We start from the raw sequence: 17,544 nt of genomic DNA on the forward strand, positions 1-17,544 counted from the left end.
ATGCTTTACTACCAAAATTCTTATGATAGTTGTCTCAAAGTTATGCTTCGCTAATTCAGATTCTTAGGCAAGAAACAAGCATCAGGGAAAATACTGTCAGGCTAGAGTGCTACCAATGCATGAAAAAGGACTATTACATAATTTTCTGCTCATTATCTGAAAACTATCACTACCTTTTTCCCCTGTTTTCAGTGAGACTAAATGCTTGGTTTAGAATAAAGGAGAAAATAAGACTCAAACTGTTGCAGAAGCTGGAAAAAGCCTAATCAAAGACACACTCAAACCTGTAAATAAAGTATACTTCAGGCCAAGTTATTACTAAAGTCCAGGAGAAGAAAGCATTATTGTTTACCATCAGGTATAAACAACAATATACTAGACCAGAGCATACATCTGATGAATAGTTTCCAGCACTTGTGGTATGTTTAAAATTCTGGCCATGTTCAGATGGCATGACAAATGTTCTTTCTATTTCAAAACCATAGACCAGCTTTCAAATATTTTGTGTTGCCCAAATGAATTTTTTTCTGGTAATATAAATGCAGCCTGATCTTTACTTCTTGTGGCTGCTAAAACAATCATCAGAACGCTACCAACAAACCACACATAACTGTTTTACTGCTACTAAGAGCTTTTTCCATGCAAGACCTTTCAAGGTACGCAAACAGTGGAGGAGGACAGGCAGAATTCAACATCACAACTCTAAGGCCATCTCAGCATGCCAGTGACTGAAGCAACTTCTGCACAAAAGTAAAATTTTTAACCATACTTTCACGTATGTAAAAAGTGTCTCTCCTGCTCCTTAATTTCCACATAATTTACCTTAAGGGATATCAGGAAATGGATGATCTACACTACAGATCCTATTACCAAAACCAGAGCTACAAGTGCAGCATTTATGCAGATGATTTCTTTTTTTCTAATTAACTGATGACAGACACATTGACAATGCCAAAAGGATCTGAATTAGTACTGGGAAAGTCTTTACAAAAGAAGCAGAAGCACAAAACTGATCCTATCCGAGTTGCAAAATCTTCCTTGGAAGCCAGCAAAAAAACGGACAGATTGTTTGCTAAAATAAAAGGTGGGTCATCTCAAAGTGTTTTTATTTGTCTTTAGGACATGCACCAAAATGCCATATAAAAAAATAAATTTAGATTGAGTGATTTCTTGCCTACTTGTTGAGGAACTCATGAATATAAGACAGTGACTTACAATTTGCATTAAGTAGTTCCATTATAATTACAACTTTGCATGTCCTTTGGAACGTAAAGGGCTACAACTTCTACTATCAAGGATATGTTACCATCTGTCCTTCAGAAATTACCTTATGTCCATAAAATACATTAACAGTGTCATTCACGGAGCAAGAAATACACCACAAGAACACTGTACACTGTTGTTCACTGGTCCTTCTTTCACAAAGACAGAAACATAACTTCATTCTTTTCACCTTTTCCTCAGTGTGAGCTGTGTCAGACTATTTCAGAAAAAACACACAGCTCAAAAAAGATCCCGCTTCAAATCTACAGTTGAGAGGTATCAGTTTGCAGCATCAGCATGAACATGGTGGGTAATTCTTAAAATTGAGGTTTGTTTGACAAAGTGCAAAGAAGCACACATAGTGAAAGCAGAGATATAAAACAACATTTCAATGGGCAACCATCACTGACTACTGTCGCTGACTGAGAAGACAGGACTCCCATTATTCATTAGGTGTCCTGCCAGATAATTAAATGTATTACTCAATAAAAAATACTCTTGCCAATTAATCACTCATAAGACTACTTCTTTAATGAATGGATTTCAGGCTCCATTTGCTCATTTATCAAGTTCCCTTCAAATAATAAGTTCAGTCCAGCTGTTTGTGCAAAGTTACTGGTCAGCATAAAGCTCACATAAAAACTGCCAGTCAGAAAGCAGCAGCCTGGAAAATAGTCTTTTGGCAGCAGAATAAGTTAGCAATACTTGCCTCAATTATTAAGACATACAAATATTTTCAATACTTAGATGCCTTTCTAGAATCCATATGCATTGTTATTAACCTACACTGCTTTGACAGAAGTATATTTTTGTCATCCCAACAACCCTGCTTGGTGTCATTACAGTGAAGTTGTGCTCTTAGGAACTACAAATATCAAACCAGTACTATTTATCTTGGGTTCACCTGCCGGCCTCAAAACAAGCGTGTTTATAGGTCCTACATAAACAGTAGAATATTGGTTTTTTTCTCATTCAAGACAGAAGTGTTTAAGCAACCTAAACCAGAGCTACTCCTTAAAATAGCAGCAATACTTCATTGGCAAAGGAGACAACCTACGTATTTGGGTACCTTTTTCAATCAAAGCTGACATTACATTTGCTAGACATGTTGTGTTTTTATACCCAGGGCTGGATGTTAGCCTTGAAGTTCTTAAATAAAAACGTATCGGAAGTCACACTCAAATTTAGATATTCTGAAACTTAAGACAATTAACAAACATTAAAAGGGAAACAAATGAAAAGAAGCTGTCATAGACATGATAAGTAAATAAACATTTAATTAAAAAGTCTTTATACAGGTGTAATTCTTTCAAGCTCATATTCACATAAAAGAGGGTGCTGCAACTAGGGTATGAGAGAAGTACACTGTGCAAAGCAGATGTGCTCAACTCAGCTCTCTCATCATTCAGCTGGAGTCTCCGCAGATCAAGAAGAGAAGATGAAACAGATTAGGTCAACACTGGTTTCCACACCTGCAACTCAGTCCTACAAGTCTAAAGCTTGATCAAATGCTTGATCAAAATCTGACTTTCTAGCTCCAGTTCAGCAGAAAATATGTCTTCAGAAGTATCCCAAGAGACACAGGAGGCAGCTTAGTGTAAAAAAACCAGAAAAATCAAATAAAAAAAGGCTAAGTTGTGGCACAACACATGCCCTCTGGTTTTCTTTTCTGAAGACAATACAAGCCAGAATATGCACACTGCAACATGACAAAATCTGCAGTGTGTGCATGGGGGGAATTCCCTCTAAGGTGGAGACAATGAAGACTTACTGCTCTCTGGACAGTGAGTTTTCATAAAATCTAGTTTGATTATTCCTAGTCAATAAGACAACACTTATCAAGGATGACATGATAGCAACAATTTCCTATTTCTGTAGTATGTTTCTAGCTTGCTGTCTAACTTACATCTGATACACACAAACCAGCTTGACAAGAATTACAAATATCTTGTAATTAAGTGTTCTGCTCCAAATGGCATTGCTGATTTGGAAGTGACATTAAAGTAACTAACACTCTTCTTCTGTGCTACTGTGCTCTGTTAGACAGTACAGTGTGTTGTTTCACTTGTTTTAAGGATCTGTTAAAAGCCTGTGTGGATACATGCCAGCATAAGGTAGCGTTTAGAAGGCCTATCAAGAGACTAAAACATGATAGATTGTGTATGTTCTTTTCATAGGGTTCTACCATCATTTGGTTGATTAGAAGCAATCAGTTCACAATTTGGCATAAAACCATATTACCCTTAAGAACTCCCAGTAGCAGCCTTTGAAAAATGAAGCCATTTGTTATGTATTTTGTTTTCACAAATGAGGCATCATAAATAACATCTGTCAGTTACCACAGTGATCTCAATTGCTTCTCAACTGATCCAAAACTGTTGTTTAGGTGCAGTCTAACAGACAGCTAAAGATCATTAGTCACTGCATTCTGATAGTTTTATGTACCACAACAATAACTTGTGACCAGCAGAGTCTAAAACTATTTTAATGCTTCTTTTGAATTTGTTCAAAGGAAATTGAGCATTAGACTCCCCAAATGCCCATAAAAGAATGAAACTGGACGCATTTTCTTTCATCAGTGGGATGAGGGATTTTTTGTGCCGAACCTTAAAATCATGGAAAATAAGAGATGCTTGATTAGTATTTAGAAGTAAACTACTTTCTCCTCACACACAGAAAAGTGCTTCACAGTGCATTTTCAAGACATTTTACTGATCTGTTTTTGCACTTCCCTTGGGTAGCATATGCTCCTGTGTAGTGTTACTCATCATTAAAGATGAGATGCAATAGATGGATCCATAATCTAATACCTTTCAGGCTGCTCCATATAAAGACAATTTAAAACTAACCTACAATTTGCAACCCTGCCAAAGAGAAGACTCATTCTTCACCACAAGAGGCAGAGAACTTATGAAAACACACACAAAAAAAAAATGCAAGGCTCTTGCCATTCCCAAGTTCAATGAACTAATTTTGTTTTCAGCTCCTTAATTTCTGTCTCTGGCTTCTTACAAGATCATGTTCACTGTACAGCTCCCAGAAGAAATGAAGGCTGGTAAACATCAACTTTCACAACACCATACTTTAAAAACATTTCCAAAGGATGAGCAGAACAGCCTTTCCTCCAGTTTCTCAAGAGCTCTAGCTTCTCCTCTGCCACAGATCCATAGACCTCGAGTCTTTCGCTAGACTTCATCCAACTTTCAGGCAAAGCCTGTTATTTTTAGCATTCACAATTTTTTAGGTTTTCTTCAGTGAGAAATCAGCTGGAATCCTTTTCTGGTGCAAGAAACCCCATTTTCCATTTTTTTTTCATAGAAAGTCTATGTTACAAGTAGTTAGAGGAAATACTAATGAAAGAATCATTTATACTTGCTCTGTTCTTATGCTCTTCCCTAGAGATATTCTTCTATACTCTCACAGAGAAAACATACCAGTCTATCCAGTCTATGTGGGCCTTTGACCTGACCCAATAGAGCTGGCATTGTATTCTTAAGTTTAACTTCCTGTGACATGAGGGCTGCAATTATCACTTTTGTAAACCAGATTTTATTCCCAGTCTTTCTACCGCATCTACAGTAACTGAGCTTACTCCCTACCCTGAATAAAACTTAGAGGGGCCATAGGGTGACAGACATCCTACAAACTTGGGGGAAGGAAGGGACCAAGAAGTAAAAATACACAAACAAAAATACACAGCAGTTAAGTAGATGAAGGAAGTCCTGCAAGCATCCTCACTTACGAAAACACACATTCATTTCTTTAAAAGTAGCAGATGAAATGAACAAAATGAACACTGCAATATGAGAAAAGCTTCAAAACTTACTGCTTTGAGTTCAAAGAACCCTTCCGGGAAACATAGGGCAAGGACAGAGTTTTGTTAGTTCTGCTGTTAGTTATTTATTTAATTGTAACTTTTATGTGCTCTTTAAAAATAAGAATGCCCATAATACCTGTATAGGGCCACAAAGATGATCAGGGTTTTGGAGCATCTCTCTTAAGAGGAGAGATTGCAGGAGCTGGGCCTGTTTAGTCTAGAAAAGAGAAGACTGAGAGGGGATCTCAATAATGCACATAAAATATCTCAAAGGCAGGTGCCAAGATGATGGGGCCAGACTCTTCAGTGGTGCCCAGCAACAGGACAAGGGCCAATGGTCATAAACTAAAACCCAAGTTCTACCTCAACGTGAGAAAGAACTTCTATAATTTGAGGGTGGGAGAGCACTGGAACAGGCTGCCCAGGGAGGTTGTGGAATCTCCCTCTCTGGAGACATTCAAAACCCTCCTGCACACATTCCTGTGTAACCTGCTCTAGCTGGCCCTGCCTTAGCAGAGGGTTGGACTGGATGATCTCCAGAGGTCCCTTCCAAGCCTAATGATTCTATGATAACAGTAATTTGGCTGATTGCTATCAGAATTGAGCAGGAGTTGCTCTCACAAGAGCAACACTAGTGTCGAAGACTACCAGCTTTACTGCAGAAGTGGTTTATGTCTGCTTGTTTCCATTTTCAAGTATATAGCTACTATGATGGCAGATATCCTATTACTGAATCTGGAACAAGGGTAAGTAGTTAACAAAGAGAGGCACATAACTGAAGCATTGCCAAGCACACCAAAACTATTACAGAGAAAAATACTAGCCTGCTCTTTAGCCACTTAATTTACAATATTAATTGAATATTTATAATTAAAATCAATAGTAAGTTGGCTTCAGCTAGAGCCGAGATACTTGAACCACTGCCACAGCCAGGATAAATGCAGTTAAGACTGTAACACATTTCTAAGAACCATAGGAAGTCTGAAAACAACTCAACCCCCCTCAAGAAGTTACTGAATTTAACTGAAAAAAAAAAAAAAAATAGTCGAGTATATGTAACATTTTAACTTTTAAAACCAGCACGATACACAGCAAAGCGTGAGCTCCTAATCAAGTACCTCAGAGCAGTCTGTGCCCTGTTTGCCTCATACAATTACAAAATAGGTCTCTCAACCATCCCCCAGTGTTTTCAATACCTACAAACTGAAACATCTGTAGTTTTCAGTGCCTTTCTGTGACTTTTTCTTGCCAAACTAGCATCAAAGGATCACCGTAGGTTAAAACGATTACTCTATCAGATTATTTTAAATGGCAAGTTCCAATTACCACCAGCACAAAACCAAAATGCCATCACGTAACCATAAGGAAACAAGCGTTGCGTGGCACTTTAACATGCTCTAATAGCTGTTATTGGATAAATTTAGAACAAAAGTTCCCTGAGATAAAGGTGCCCGATGCAGAGTCCTCCTTCGCGCCACGGGCTGTGAGGTGAAGGGGCCACCGCCGCCGGGGCTGTGGCGCGGAGACAGCATACACAATCAAGAGCCCCTTCGCTCCCAGCCAGGCCGCGCCGCGAGCTCGAGCTCTCCTCTCGTGAAGCGACCCCAGGGTGTTCCGGAGCCGGGCCCCCACCGCTCCCGCCCGCACCCGAGATGTCCCCACCATGGCCGTCAGCCCGCGCGCGTCCTCAGAGGGAACAACCACACTCACCTAGCACACACCGCGGACACTAACACATCCCCACCGCTTCCGGGAGGGGTTCAAAACAACGCCCGCCCCTATTGGTTTCGGGCGCCCCGCCCCGCCCACCCGTTGGCGCTCTATTGGAGGGCGGATCTCCCGCTTCTCCTCCCAAAGCTGCTATTGGCTGCCTTCACACAGGTGCCCGGTGAGCACCGCCCTCCCCATTTCCCCCACTGGCCCGGCCCGGCCTGGGCGGGGCGCCATGAGGGGCTGTGGCTTCCCGCTCCGCTCCTGGACCTGAGGCACGGCCGCCACGGCGTGAGGAAACCTGGCCCTGCGGTGTTACCAGAGGCAGTACCGGGTGGTGGAGGTACGTCACCTTCGACACAGCCGTTACGTGTCCGTTACAGTGGATTGGATAAGACCCTGGTATTGGATAGTACATGGGCTGCATCTTGGCTGCCTTAACCTGTTCCCAGTGTATTTTGTTTCAATGTATGAAATAATAACATCAAAGGCCTGATCTGAGCTTCAAAAGGCTCCTACCTCTGAGGGCTGATACAACTGGGACTGGATTGTTGATAGTGAGTTCGGGTGTAGCTAAGTACTTACTTCTAGAATCAGGTCACTGTGTGGGATGTGTGTTACCTTCAGGAGAGGCTCCACTTCCAGAAAGGCCAAAGTCACTGAGCCCTGAGCTTGCAGTGGCATGAGTTCAGGCCAGGATGGCTTTCCTGAGCATTGAGGAAAACACAAGTTGACAAAGTCAAATTTGCTGTCAGTTATGAAGCACAGCATGATCAGAATTAAATATTTATTAATTGTATTAGATCAGCAGATGTAGGCTGAGATTGGATCTGTGCCACCTTTATGTCCTTTCATGGTGAAATCCTAACTTACCTGTGGGTATTTAAAACAAGATTTCAAACTTTATTTCTGACTTTTCCCACAGGTGCCAAGAGAGGACTTCAGTGGAGCCTGTGAATTAACAATGTTTAATGGTGAAGCCTATGAAAGGAAAGACCAGAAAATCTTTGCTTGCTCTTCTAACACTCAATACACACAAGATACGGAACGCTAAATAAAAGAACTCCTAGATGTATACGAGCATGTAATGTGGCATGGGAGGCTAAACCTTTCATCCTGGATGCAGAAAACCTGGTATCAATTGTTAGCTTTATAACTGGCCTGGTATCTGACACTGAGCAAGTTCATCTCAATACTGTCTTTCTCCAACATCAACAATGGGATTATAGCATTGACCTTCGCAAGGTCTTCTGAGATCTACTGATGAAAATTGCTGGGTGAGTGTATTATCGTCATTCTTTGTACTATTGCTTTTGAAACACAATAATAGATTGTTGTTATTGCATTCATATATCAAACTTGATACAAATAAGCCTAAAATATGTTTTCAGGTACGGAGTTACTTAAACAGTAACAAGCAATTGGATGAGAGCAAATGGCACTAAGTTGTGCCAGGAGAGGTATATATTGGATATAACAAAAAATTTATTCATCAAAAGGATTGTCAAGCATTAGAACAGGCTGCCTGAGGAAGTGGTAGATATCCATCCCTGGAGGTATTTAAAAGACGTGGACTTGTGGCTGGGTTAACAGCTGGACTCAATGAAGTCTTTTCCAACCTAAGTGATTCTATGAACCTATAAGTAGACAAAATTATACAAATTTTTAAACCCCCATTACATTAAAATTGGTAAAATGCATGCACATTAAATGTAATTTAATGTTCTTTGGTGTCACTCTGTTTCTCAAAGTATAGACTCATCACTGTGACCAAAAATTACTTAGATTCTATGCTTGATACCCATTAAAAATCTTCAGATGGTAGGTCTGCATACCTTTAGTAGGAGTACATTCACTGGGAGAAGAAAAAGAAACTGTCCATAGGCTTAAAACTTAATGGTGTTAGTTTTTACTGGTTTATTTGTTTGAGTTGGTGTTTGGTGGTTTTGTCTTTTTTTTTTTTTTTTTTTTTTAATACATCTAGGAAGTTACAATAATTTCAGAATAATTTAAACTGGTTTTTAGGAATCTGCACAAAACTCAGCCCATTGCAAGTATTTGTGAATACTGGATTTGTAGCCATTCAGACTCTCTTCTATTTCTTGTGTCTACTTCTGTTCTGCCTAAAACAGCTCACTTACTGTTGTCCTTTCAGACCCTGTCCTAGGGGATTTGTGTATATCTCCCTTTGTTTGTCAAACTGTAATAGGCTGATCCCAAGTAGGCAGTGATTCTGTAGCCACTTCTAGTGCCTTTAATGAAGAGAGTGGTACTGGCTGCCAGTGCAGAACATCTGTTGGAGAGAACAAGCAGAGGTTTAGTGAAAAGCTTGCAGGATTGTCCTGAGTTAGTTTCAAAATCAAAAATAGTCCTGTTATTTGCTTAAAACCTTTGTTCTATATTTTAAGTGCTGAAATGCATGTTGTTTGTAGTGCATAAACCACACCTTAACTGGATTAATTATCTTTTTCCTGAGAGCTCTCAAAAAGTGGTTGCTGAAGAGGGGAGAGAAACCAGTGACCTGGGTACTAGAGTTCCGTTCTTGCTTTGATCCTGTCTCTATCAGGTGTCTACATGATGTAAGATCTTTACTGGTAAAATCTGCAGCTTAGTAGGCAAGTGGACAATTCACATGACTGATTAGTTACAGCAGCATTTGATGTGCCCAATTAAGTTGCCCTGGTCAAAAGAAAAGCATTTTTAATGTCAGAAAATGTGAGGAAGCACATCTGGAAATAAAGACTGCAGGGATGGGGCTAGCTCGGCCAACAGTACTTCTGAAAATGATTTAGCTATGACTATATATAAATGTTTCAACAATGACCTCTCAGGGCAAAACCGTGCTGAACGCGACTAATGTAATCCTGTAACGTATAAAATTAAGAATAGATGGGGGAGAGGGAAGTGGTGCTGCCTTTGCCCACAGCACTGGTGATACTGGAGCACTGCACCACTTCTGGCACTCACGGTTCGGGATGAGTGGAAAAATACTAGAAATATTTTCAAGGAGGAACATAAAAATAATGAAGGGGATAAATAAGATACAAAATAGGGGTGCAGGTAGCTCAGGAGGCTGAGCGGTGACTCCATCATAGCGCACAGACCACCGCAAACGGTGAAAAGGTCAAGTTCGACAAATTCCTAGGGCTCAGGTGCTGGCTGCACTGCACCTGTCTCAGCACTCGGTTCAGACAGCAGCTGGGCCCGGAATCTCCCTGTCCACAGCAGTGAAAAGTACCATTTAGCTTTGCAAGAACAGAGACCTCTGGCTGTTCTGCACGGCTCAGTGCTGCAGGCCGGTCAGTGCACCCAGCCGCTGATGTGACAGCACGGCCCCTTCTGCCGACCGTACAGCGGCACTGCGCAGCTCCGGCGGGCTCCAGTGCCTGCCCGGGCGCTCCAGCCCCGCTCTCGCTCCGGGACCGCTTCTCGCCGGGCTGCGGCGGCTCCTTCGCCCGCTCCCGCCCTTTGCTGCCCGCCGCTGCGCGCGGACGGGCAGTCTGTCCGGCCAATGCGGCGCGGAGCGGGCCTGTAATGCACCAATGAGGGTTTGGTTGCTGGGCGCGATCGCAGAGGGACTACCCAATAGGAAAATTCGTGGCTTGGGAGCAGCGCGCCTGGTTGCGTGCCGGCCGCAGATAGGCAGCGCGAGGCAGGGGTCGGCAGCGGCGCTGCGCGCGGGTGACGGGCTCGGTGGGCCCGCGGTCGCCTGGGCTGTGGTGATGGCGCGGGGCGCGCCATGGTGCGCACGCCTCCCGCTGGGCCTTGTCCCCCAGGTGTGAGTGTTGAGGAATGATAACGCCCCGCGTAAAAAAAAGAGTTGGAAAGACGGTACCGACATGGTCCGACCGGGAAACGCGTTCCCCTCTTTTGGCGGGCCGGGCCTGAGGGACACTTCACCGAGCAGTAATTCCGGGAGGGCACGCGTGGTTCCGCGTTGCACTTGGACCTTTATTTAGAACGGCCTTGAGGGCCGCTGGGAGTACGGTGCTTCTCTGGGGGCGGCGAGCGGCCAGGCTGGGCGCAGGGCGGGACCTGGTAGCAGCGGGTCCGCGTATTTTGGAGAGAAGAGAGATGATCCTGCGTGCGCTAAAAACGCAGCCAGAGATCGCAGTAGAGAAGGTAAATGCGAGAAAAGGGTTAATGATTTTTTCTCTCCTCCCCTCCAGGCTGATAAAGATGGTCTTGGATACCCTTTGTAAATAGGAATGTAGAGGTGGGAGGGGAAAATCAGTCCGACTCAGTCTACTACGTTGCCTCGGTGGGCAGGGAGGCGGTAGCGAGAGGCTTGATACCGCCGGGGCGCTCTCCCGGGAGGAGGCGCGGAGGGACGGACGCGCCTTCCGCGGTAGCCGGGCACCCGCCGGGCTGCGCTGGAGCGGGGGTAGCGAGCGGCGGGGCTGGGAGCTCCGCGGCTGGGGTTCCTGCTGCCGGGAACGGGGGGCGAGAGAGGAGGACAAGGGGCTGCAGCTGATGTGCTGCCCAGCGGCTGCAGAATGTTTTATTGAAGAGTTGGTGGGGGGGGTACCCCCGTCTTTTTTCTGGAGCACCCGCCTCCTTGAAGCCGGCAGAAGCAAGGAAGATAAGCTGAGGACAGAGAAATAAGAAGACGGAGGAGATGGTGAGGAGTCATTGGGTTGGGAAGAATGAATGAGGTTGCTGGGCTGTTTTCTGTGAGAGGTTCCTGCAGGGTGTAGTACGTTCGGGATGATTTTGCATCACGATTGCAGACTAGCCTCCTTTGTCTGCTAAAGACTGCTGGTTAAGGTTTAACAGCGTTCATCGGTTTATTGTGAGATACGCAACGAGTTGATGTATCCGAATGGCTAAAACTGCGTTCGGAAGCCACACACACAAGTAGCCCCTAAACAAACCAGCATTGTGTTAATCCCGCAATATGATGGGCAGCTCTTGTCATGGAGGGAAATCTTTGCTCAGGTTATTTGTGGCATGCATAGGAGATGAGTGTCTTAGTAGCAAAGACTAAAGAAAACTAACCAATTTCTTCACAAACGTGAAATTCGTTACAGACTTAAAAGCAGAAGTTCGGTTTTATTTTTCATTATTATTTTCATTTTCCCTGCAGTATCGCTGATATGATTCAAGTCTAACGTTTGCAAAACTTGATGAACTCTTGCAAATGTTGACTTCTAGCATGCAAATAGTGAAGACTGTCCTCTCCCTTTCTCTCTCTCGTTTTTTCTAATGTAGGCTCTTGTTCGTATATGCGGAAGGGGGGATTCTTACAACATGCACTTTGCTTTTCACAGTGTACTGTGGTGCCTTAGGTAGGTCACAATACAAAATGTGATCCTTAACATGTTAAAAAAAATAAACTAAGCGGTTTTTTATATCAAGTGAAGACCTGTTTTTATACTAATAATATCTTAAACTCTAGATACAAGTTTTGGGGGGGAAAACTGCTGTTTTCTATTAATGGGAATGCTTTATGGTAAAAATCGTTACTCTAAATGACATAATATTGACATTGGCTGATTGTGTCTTCTTGAGGATGAAGTGCTGCAGTCTGTATTAAATACATTAACCCTTTAAGGTTCCATGAATTTAAAGATATTTTGTTTACAAATTTGTGCAGGACTGCATGGTGCAATAGTAAAAACTGGAATTTTAGTGGCTTTAGGAATGTTGTTAATGCACTGCAAAAGAAAAATTGAAGCTTCATATTAACTGCTGTGGAAAATAATTGATTATAATAAAGTAACTCAGGATATAGATGGCAAATAAAGTAACTGAAAGGGCTAGATAGTTCGGAGTTTGTACAGAAAAATACAGGTTTTGAACTATGATCCTCATCATGGAAAATATTTGGCTGTTAAATTTATTTTAAGCAACATTTCTGTAAATGCTTGTCTGAAATATTTAAATTATATGCTTCATTAGGCAAATGGGTTTATCATCCCGTTGCTTGGCTAAAGGAATCTATCAGGAGGGCAGGGTTTAGAAGAACAGTACAGTTTGACTACATAGTTTATCCTCATGCATTGTTCAGAGATGCGTGGAATGTGTTTTATTTGACATTAGTGGTCTTTATGGAGTTGACTTTGCTGAATTTTATTTTTATGTCATAGTTGCTGTCAATGTAAATAACTGAATTCCAAATAATGTAACAATAAATGTAACCTACTGTTTAGCTAGAATAGATGAAAAATAGTTCCCTTTGATTTTTTCATCCATTCATTCAGAATCTTTGCCTTAGATTTCAGTCTCAGCAGTTCCTTAATATTGGAAGAACTGGTAAGAGTCCCAAATAGAGGGAGATTCCCATTAAATTAAGGCAATGTAATAGACATGGCAAAATTCCTGCCTTTTGCTTATACTTTAAATTTTATATAAACTGCAGTTTAGAGAGGATATCCTAAAGACCATCAACATGCATATTACAGTTATATAAAACTGAGCTTCTGTGTTTGATTTTATGTAATGCAACACATTATTTCTGCAGTGCTTTTGGTGGATCTTGGTTAGTGTCAGAATTGATAGGCTCTGAGGACAACCTGTGAGAAATCTTGTGCTACCAGGTTTATAATTTGTTGCCCTTAATATTTTATTGTGTGAGTATAAATCATTGACACAAACACTATAAACAAATGCTGTAGCAGCTAAGTGTGAGATTACATTTAGCTTATGTATTTAACAGTTCAACCAGGGTATGACAGTATCTTGTCTAGTGTGAGTGCATTGTATTCCTAATAGCCATCATGGTAATCTTCAAAGCAGAAAGGTTAGGTCAGTTTGGTTTTTACTTTATTGCGTGTCCCTGCAGAAGAAGGGGGAGGAAAAAAGGCCAACTCTAGGATTATACCAATCCGAATAAGGAAAGCATTTATCAGATGTGTTGCATTCAGTGCCTTGTTCAGACTTCATGTGAGTCACCTGGGAATTACCTCTGAGGTTTCTGTTAAGATTAAAATCCACACATCTTTAGAAAGTGAGCTTTCCATAATGCAAAACATTTAGAGTATACATATAACTTGATAAACATATTTTCTTCAGAAAAGAGCTTTAGCAATATCATGGGTTTAAGCATTAAAACAAGAGCAAGGAGACTGTGAAGCATTCTCTTAAATTCTGGGTAGGATGTGGTATACATGTGTGCTGAAGCAAGGACAGACACCTCAACAGCTGAAAAAGTAGCAACTGTCTCACATAATGAAATGGTTTTTATTTCCCTCAGTTAACTTGTGTGAACAAAGCCAAACCTGAAAAACCGTGGTTCAAGGCTTTTGTTTGTCCTTTTTGCTCTTACCCTTGCATTTCACAGACAGTCCAGAACAAGCTGTAAAGCTGCTTCTGGTTCTATATGCTGAGGTTCTGGAGGTCTAGATCTTCTGCATTAGCTTAAGTTGCATTCATTTTAAATGGCATGTAAGACAAATAACTAATTCTAGTGAATCTGATTCTTTTTCTGTGTCTGCTTTTCTGCAACATTTTAAGGAAAGGCAGCCTAATTTGGTAGTATCCAGTCATTTGAAAGGCTGGTAGTCAACCCTCTGGCAGTCATATTTTCAAGAAGTAGCATTTTCGGTGTGTAAATGGCTAATCATTTAGTAGTAAGTGGACAGCATCTATTATTCATCATTAGTTTGTACACAGTACATCAAACAATATCATTTTAGAATCCTGATGAGGCTCATTGATTACCACTGTGTTGCAGGATAGTTTGACATTTTGTTCTACCAAAATACATACCTTTCTTGGAACATCTTGGGGATAAAAAAAATGTACAAGATACTGGGAGAATAGGTGGCATTCTAAAATATTTTTATCTCTTTTAGAGAATACTTCAGTTTAGTTAATGAAGCTCATATCTAGTCACTTACAAAGAACATGACTGAATAAATTCATAGCTGTCATTACTGGGAGCATACCACTACTGAAACAAATGGCCTCTCTCTGAAAATAATGAATGTTAACTAAGCAAGGCACCATTATATGCCTGAAAATGACTGGCTTTACTGATATTTATCTTTAACTGATTACTATATTAAATTCTGTGAAAGTGTTTATACTCTTGTATTTTCCTATGCAATTATATTTTTGTTGTCTAATCTAGATAAAATCGATGGAAATGTTGCTGGTTCAAGTAATAGCCATCTAAAGTTGATTCAGAGAGGTTGGCTGCAATGAACCAAGGGATCAGCTTAATCATATTTCAAAATCAGGCCCTCAGAGGAATTAACCTAGAAAAAATAAATCAGTGGGTACTTCTGTATGTACCTAAAACTGCATTTTCTCATGAGTGGACTTTTCGTACAAGACAGGAAACGTTTATTAGCAGTAGTACACTGACGAAAGAACCTGTGAGCCTGGGTATGTGCAGTTCTAATCTCTCCAAATACTTCTTTGTGAAGACTCTTGGTCTGATTCTGCAAGTCTTAATCCTCTGTCATCAGCTGATATTAATTACCATGAGACAAGAAGTGATTTTTGAATATAGAACACATTTAGAAAGAGGAGAATTGTAATATTTAGTTGACAGATTTGAGGCCGAGTAGTCCAAGAAAGTAATTTTCATCCAACGCTTGCCTAATGGTGATAACTGCTGATGGCAGTATTACAAGGTACTAAGATTCCTTAAGAACACAAGTAGAATTGTGCTTCTCTGCTTCCCTCTCCAGTTTACATTGCTCTGGGAAGACCTTTCTGTTTCTGAACTATGTGCAGTATGCTTTATCTCTACAGATCTGGTAGACAATTCAGGATCTTTGCCCCATGAGGTCCTTGACTGCAGCATCAAAATTTTCTGTGCATACTTCAGCTGATGTTGTTTATGATTATGCTTTTCCTGCATCATTTTGTTTTGGAAGCTGCAAAAGGGTTTCCATGAGCTACTGTGCAGATACACGCCAGTGCACCACTGATCTATTAGCTTATGGGAGAAATTGAGATTTTGCTATCTAAGTAATATCATCTCTTTGCTGCTTCAGTGCTTACATGACATCTCAAGTTGGTTGAAGATTAAAAGGATGCTGTCAAGGTATCTTTCACAGTTTCATTTTTATTATTTATTTTGTTTGCTTTATTATTGCTGTCATAAGCCATTGGAAGCTTGAAGTCTAGTGCCTTGCCAACAGGCCTTTGTCCTCCAGAACAGTTAGTGTTTAGCTGCTTATGGTTTATTTAAGAGTTGTGAAGCATTTACTGTCTTCTGAAATACATTACTAAAGAGTTACAGCTTAAACATTGCAAGCGAGAGGGAAGAAGTGAGTAAATCAATTTGGGGCCAGTCCTGGCATTGTGTCGTTATGGTAAACTAAAAGTATTTCTTCTTTTCCTTTTTTCTTTCAGAATTTAATAATTTGTAAATATAGAATTAGGCATCAGTGCTTCCTTGCACAGTCATCCATGAGAGTGGACTTCCCAGGGGATTGATATCAAGACCTGCATTCTTAGTTGGATATATCTTGAATTTTTTACCACTGCAGTGGTATTGACTGAAGTGTTGAGCAATAGCTTCATTTGGGGTACTGGCCAGGAAAAGGTATCTTTACAGGATCTCACAGGTTCTGAGCTGTATTTCTGCTATCATAAAGGCAAAGATCATGGGGGTTTTGTACTGAAAAATGCTAACTTAACTTGTTGCTGTAAGAAAATCTTTTCTTGATTGATTGACACTTGTTGCAACGTGAAGTTAGTGAAACTAGAGCTACTGTTTCCAGTAATTTAATTGCCTGTTCATCTGCTCTGGCAGTGTAATTTCTGCCCATAAGTTGGAAGCATATCAGCTCAATTCCACCATGGGACCTTCTCATTACAGTAAACACTCTCTATTTAATTTACATTATGTAGTGATAAAAGTTTAAGTAACTGCTATTCAGAACAGTGACAGATGCAATCACACAGACTTTTACTGGTTTATTCCTATGGCTAAGAAACTGTATTGCAGTGTTTAATTAATCAACAGTATCTGCATCTACTGGATTCACAGCTTGATGAGAGCTGAATGTATATAGTGATACTGGGTAGACTGATTTTTGCAGGTTTTAAATGAAAAAGTAATTATCTTTTTGGCAGTATGCGGAGTAGGAAAGGTTGCAGAGGTTCCCCAAAGAAAAGTGAATTGTGGAGTGGCTTCAAATGTAGTTCATAAAGCGCAGGCTGTCTTGGGGAAGGAGAAGCTGTGATGACACTTAAGTTAGGATAGCTGCAGTAATTTCAGGCATTTCAGTTAGATGGCTTAGTTTGAAAGGGCAACCACTTCTGGCTGCAAATAAAAGCAGTGGATAGAGATGAACTGACTTCCCTGGAGGCTGATTCAGTCTATGAGTTAGAATCAAGTGGTTTAGCTAGCACTTGGAAGGAGTCTTTCTTCTCTCTCTGCTGAGCAGCAAGTACGTATAGTATATGGAGACTAGCTTCAGAATTAAGCATGTATGTCAGGTGCTGAGAGTGAGACAGCATGAGTATTATTCTTGCTATGTATAAATGAAAATGGAAGAACTTTTACCTGGTGGGTATTGTAGTTGCTCATTGCTGAGTTGAATTTTTTTGTAGACAGCTGTCCATGCCCCTCACCTATGAGGTTAATTGTAAAAGGCTGAAAGGGAAAGAAAGAATTCTGGTCATTTTTGTGCAGTTGTCTGAACTTTGAAACAATTCTCCTGACAGCTGGTTGAGTTTCTTGTGATGTAGCATCACAGACATTACTCGTAACAGTCTGGTAGAATCCATAAGCTTGCTACTGCAAGAGTTTCTGTTTTGCTGTTCCTGGGAAAGAGAGGGAAGCCTTAAAC

This window comes from Psittacula echo (genome assembly GCF_963264785.1).
Source record: "Psittacula echo genome assembly, chromosome: 13".
Taxonomy (NCBI): Eukaryota; Metazoa; Chordata; class Aves; order Psittaciformes; family Psittacidae; genus Psittacula; species Psittacula echo.